This window comes from Balaenoptera acutorostrata, chromosome 2 (assembly GCF_949987535.1).
Source record: "Balaenoptera acutorostrata chromosome 2, mBalAcu1.1, whole genome shotgun sequence".
Lineage (NCBI taxonomy): Eukaryota > Metazoa > Chordata > Mammalia > Artiodactyla > Balaenopteridae > Balaenoptera > Balaenoptera acutorostrata.
In genome coordinates, this window is record NC_080065.1 from 82381807 (window position 1) to 82387812 (window position 6006).

Here is a 6006-nt window from a genome sequence, read left to right on the forward strand (position 1 = left end):
CATATAGTACGGAACAAAGCAGAGTATTGTTTTGTAAAGTGATTTTGTTATGTGGCTTAGTCGGCGGACCCTAAGTGCTATCATACGCCAATTATTTTTCATATCTGTCAGGACCGGCTGCCTAAAAGATGCGACCCGCCTCTAAGAGCAGAGTGGTAGTTTAATGGGAGGAGCACGTTTAACAGCAACTCCTACTTTAGGCGAAGTGACTTCTACTAAGAGATGGAGAAAATGAACCTGAGCCGGACGCCGGACAATCCAGGAGGTTAGAAATAAAAAGAGTAACCACACTAGGAGGCCCCTGTCTCACTGCGCATGCTCAGGACAGGGGCCGCCGTGCTTAAAGAGAACTCTGGCATCTGCTCAGTACTTGGTTTAACTTGGTCCCCGAGACTCCGGAGTGCGCCTGCCCCTGAGCCTGCCGGGGGTGGGGCCTGGAGTGACGTGTTGGGGCGGGGCTTTAGCCGGCGTCTCTCCCGCGCTTTTCCAGAAAAAGTGCGCATTTTGACGTTTCCGAGCCGACCTACGTGGGTTGTCAATTGAGGACCCGATTTAAGGGCTTCAGGAGAACTGCCGACACCCGCCCTGGGACTCCAACCTACGTCAACAAAAATGTAGCCGGAGCGGGACCGTAAACAGCTTGCATCCCGACAAAGAGGGTGCGTACTCTACTATACTTTCCTTACAACAAGTATAACAAAACTTGTTTGATAATGTTTGCATTTATATTTCGTTTCTTGAACTATATTTTAAACCTTTAAAAGGCAGTTATTTTGGTTCGCTACTCACGTGAGGTGAGGGTGCTGCATTTGCTTGCGGAAGTTTTGAGGCTAGACCCAGGGAGAGGCCACTGCTGTTCAGCCTCTCCCTGGGTCTAGCCTCAAAACTTTTAGTGTAAACTTTGGAAATCGGTCTTTACAAAGAGTTCCTATCCTTCCCCCGCCTCCGGTTTTTCACTGACGCGTGTGCTGATTTTCCTCTTCTCCAAGGCCCTACCTGGGTATGTTGCTCTGTCCAGACACAGAACTAGTCCTTTAATAAAACATGCACTGGAATTCTAGGGCAGGCAGTTGAATCTGCCCTATCTTTTCAGCCAGGATAGTTAATATTCTGAAATAGAGAATAAAGAAAGCAGAGCAACCCTCTATTCCCTCGACACAACCTTTGCCTTCTTTTTTACTTGAATTCAGTAAATCTTTGATTAACCAAGCTCAACTAATGGAAATCTTCATTGAAATGGAATTTTTCTTTCTGTAATTCACATAAGACATAAAAATGAAAAGTTTTGGGATTTCCCTGGTGGCGCAGTGGTTAAGAATCAGCCTGCCAATGCAGGGGACACGGGTTTGACCCCTGGTCCGGGAAGATCCCGCATGCTGTGGAGCAACTAAGCCCGTGTGCCACAACTACTGAGCCTGCATTCTAGAGCCCGCGTGCCACAACTACTGAGCCCATGAGCCACAACTACTGAGCCCGTGTGTCACAACTACTGAAGCCCGCGTGCCTAGAGCCCATACTCTGCAACAAGAGAAGCCACTGCAATGAGAAGAAGCCTGTGCACCACACCGAAGAGTAACCCCCACTCACTGCAACTAGAGAAAGCCCGCACGCAGCAACGAGGATACATTGCAGCCAAAAATAAATGAATAAAATAAATAAATTTATTTTAAAAAATGAAAAGTTTTTAAGGAAACCAAATGACTACCTTACGGAGCAAGAATGGGATGGGAAACACGAGTCATTTGGGGTCTATTCATAATCTAACACTTTAGCAGACATTGTTAATCTATTGTGGCACAAACCTTAGCTTACTTCTTAACTCTGCTCCAGGCAACCACCGCTAATTGATTGGATTTGGCTAGAATTGCTGTCCTGGTTCTGGCGTATTCCCTGGGGATAATCACACTGAGCCCAAATATTTTATACTTTCAATATTAATATATATATATTTTTAAAACATCTTAATCAAACCTTTGAAGAGTAAAAGTGATTCAAGTACTGTTCAGTATTCTGCTGTACTCTACCATACCATGCTTAGTAATGACAAACAAAAAATGCACAATATTCTTCATTCACTCATTTACCGTTTATCAAACATATATGTCAGAATTTTTTCTCGATCTTGGGGAAACTCAATCCCAACCCTTAAGCCTTGTGGTGGAAGGATATGAGTAAAAAGTTAGAGAATAGTATAACAGAGGTATGCAAAGGATTTATCACATCGTTATTTCTTCCTCCCAGACTCTGTCTCCTACCCCTCTCCCCTCCACATACGGGGCTTGTCCTCACAAGCTGCAGAGATCTTGACTGTCCAGAAATTAAAGTTCAAACTTCTTAAAGTTCAGACTTCTTAGGCTGGCATTTAAAATCTTCAGTAATGTATCATTACTTCCAAGTAGCATATACACTTGCTTAATTGAACTACTTTGTTTTTATCTTGTACAACTCCCTTGGTTTTCTGTCTCACTGCCTTTTCTCTTCATCTCTAATGCTCACTTTCCCTTCCCCTTTTTTTTTCTTTACAGTCACTGTATATGTAAATCCTACCTGCCATTCTTAAAATGCCATGCATTCCATAAAGCTTTTGTTTAATATCCTTATATTAGTTTCCTAGGGCTGCTTAACAAATTACTGCAAACTTGGTTGCTTAAAACAATCAAAATTCATTCTTTTACAAAAGGTTCTGGACCATGCTGCAACCAGAGTGTCTGAGGGAGAATCTGTTTCTTGCCTCTTCCAGTTTCTGCCAGCATTTGGTGACTGCTGGCATTTCTTACCTTGTGGTTGCATCACTCCAGTCTCTGCCTCTGTAGTCACGTAGACTTCTCCACTTCTGTATGTGTCTCCCGCTGTCTGTATCTTATAAAAATATATGTGATTACATTTAGGGCCCACCCAGATTCTTAACCATATCTGCAGGGTTTTTTTCCATACAGGGTAAATTCATAGGTTCCTTTATATTATGAAAGGGTTGGACTTGACTTGGTGTTTCTAAACTTTTGGTTAATGTAAGTCACCATCTCAGCCCCATAATCTCCATTCTGCTCTGGTTGAGAATCACTCTCTTCTGTGTATGCCTAGGAACCAAGAATATTTGGTTAAGATTTGTTTTATGAAAATAATATTTTTTTCATATTGATGACTTTGATAGCACCATTCCCCTTTGGAACTACTGGACAGGTGATCAGTCAGACCAGGTTTAGTCAGAGGACAGAACCCGTATTAGTTATTTAAAAAGAGAATTTAATATTAGGAATTATGAATTTGGCATAAAGCTAAATAGAAAACTGAAAAGGGGAAAGGAGAATAGTAAGACACCACAACTACCAGGAGGACAAGATAAGGATTGGTTTGGCAAGTGTTGCACAAACTGCAAACTACATTCACACGTTGTTATGGAAGGGTTTTGCTGCTGCTGAAGAAGTGTTGGGACAATGCTAACAAGAATGGCGTACCGAAGAAGCCTGGAGGAAGCAAATGAGATGTGGACTGAAGGAACAAGTTGATTCTTTCTCCTTCTAGGATTCCTTTTCAGCAGAATCCAACATGGAGGCAGCTGGCAAAACAGAAATGTGGTTTACAAGGTCCCAGCCCTGGCGTCAGAAAGTATAATGTAGAAGTATGGGTTTGGACTTATAAAAGACAATAGCTTATTAACTGGCACAGTCTCTGAGATGTTTTTGAGACTTAAGATTCTGTTTGTCTGCCTCTTAGACCTCCACAGGGTAATACTCAATTAAGAATCTTTATGGTTTGCTTTTTTTTTTTTTTTAATGTACTTTGATACAGAGTAAATGTTTCAGATTTTTCATCTTCTATTTCATTGCCTTACTTGAATTAATGAATGTCCTTGCTTTAGTCCTGTTCTTTTTTTGTTGTTGTGTTTTTTTGTTTACAAGAGTTAAAAATAATCCCATTATCCTAATAGAGATTTTTATTAAATAAGGGCTTTTGGTTTACCTAAAATAGTGTAATTGTTTTGGTTCCAAATTAGAACACTTGGTATATTATTCCAAGTTACTCTTTCAAATGATGGAATTTTAAATATTTCCACACATTAAATTTTACATAGTTTTATTACTTTTTCTTTGAATAATGAATCTGAGCTTTAAAAATATTCTTCAGACTATGGGGTATTTAACTGACCCTCTGTTAGAACAGCTTTTTTTAGTCTAAGCTACTGCCGAACTTCCAAACTTGGTTAAACATTCTTACCATTCCTCTTTTAACGTGGCTTAATATGCTAGTCTTTAACATGCAAACATTATTTGCTCACAAGGAGTTCTCATGAAAGCAGAATTTATATAAATTGTGATACTCAACTTTCAGTAGGAAATGGTCAAATAAATATAGAATATTAAAAATGAGGTGTTCAAAAGTGGAGTGGTTGTTTAATTAGCTGAAGAGTACCTAAAAATGTCTATTGACATAAACTGACATAAATGAAAATGTATTTAGTCATTTGTATTTATCAGTTGAAACTTGATTATAAAGAATAATCTATGAAAAACTTTAAAAAATATTTTGTCTTTAAGCTATTATATATCTAAAACTTCTATCTTCTATTTAAAATTTGATTGTCCCAAAATACACATTCTCTAAGATCCCAGTTGTGAAAATGAGTTCTAGTTAAGCTAATGAAAGGCAGTAACTGTGCCAGATCCCCAAATACTGCAAATTCTCTCCCATAGGTAAATTTATAAATACCTCAACATGCTTTCTCAAAGTCCAGCCTGAACAGGGCAGTTCATATACTGGGTTCTTTCATCGTAGTTTTGGGAAAACCACTGGTCTTGAGACATGTTCAAATGGTTCTACTTTTATTACTGCAGGTGTCCCTTTTCAAACACATCTTCCAAGTAAAAGATTGTTTAGTTACCTTGGAATTTGTAACTTTGTTAAACTGCCATCTATAGTCAGAGGACATCTGGAAACTTTGGAATTAGCTTTTTAAAAAGTGACTATGGTAATCCTAGTCACGAATTCTCTGATACTCCAAACGCATTTATTAACCTACTAGGGATTTCTCGCCAAGGAAGTCAGAAGTTGGCTTTAACTGATCTGTGGTTGCTGCCTGAATATTAGTTCACGTTGAACTGATTTGTTTTTCTGAACACATCTTAACATATGTTAAGCCTATATGGAATAAAGCTCACATAGTGTAGTTTAGCCAAAAATAACCTGTTGGCTGGTAATTTTTAGAACTTTCACTATTTCTAAAAATATTAGAGGTGGTGTCTTCTAATACTTAATACATGGCCTCTTTACAGTCACTGGAGGAATTGATTATTTAGTTTGTGAATGAACAGAACGCTTCTCTTGAGTTTTTCCTCATAGCTCCTGCTCTAGGCATTTTCCTACCTGTTTAAGTCAGGGTAGGTAGATAAAAAAATGAGGTGAAATGAAAACTATGCTATTTTTATTGTTTTAATTTTATTGGCTCTGATGAAATATTTCAGAGTTTGAAGGAATTGAACTGAGGGTCCTAGCTCATCTAACAATCTTTTCTGTTGTTGTTTTCACTATTTCTCTAGATCACTGAAAGTAGATCTCAATGATATCAACATTAGTTTCTTAAATGTCAAGATAGATTATAATTTATGCAGGTTTAAGATATTTTAAGACTAAATTTTTAAAGAAAACCTTTTATTTTTAAAAGAATATTCTGAATGTAGCATTTCATGTTAAAATTTTCAGTAATTTCCTTTTCAATATTAATTTTTAATTTTGAAATTATTTAGTAGTGATTATTAGCAGAATCTGCTAATTATCGCCCATGTCTTCCTTTTAGCAATAGAAGCTGCTGACTTCCAGCTGGGTACATGGCCCCTGAGCTAGAGATTATATTTCTGAGCCTAGTTAGAGTTAGGTGTGATTACATGTGTAATTTTTTTCCTATGGCATGTGAGTAGAAATTATAAACGTAATTTCTGAGTCTTGCCTTTAAAATATTGGGTATGTAGATCCGTCTATTGCATTCAGTTCTCCTGAAGGCTGTACTTCGAC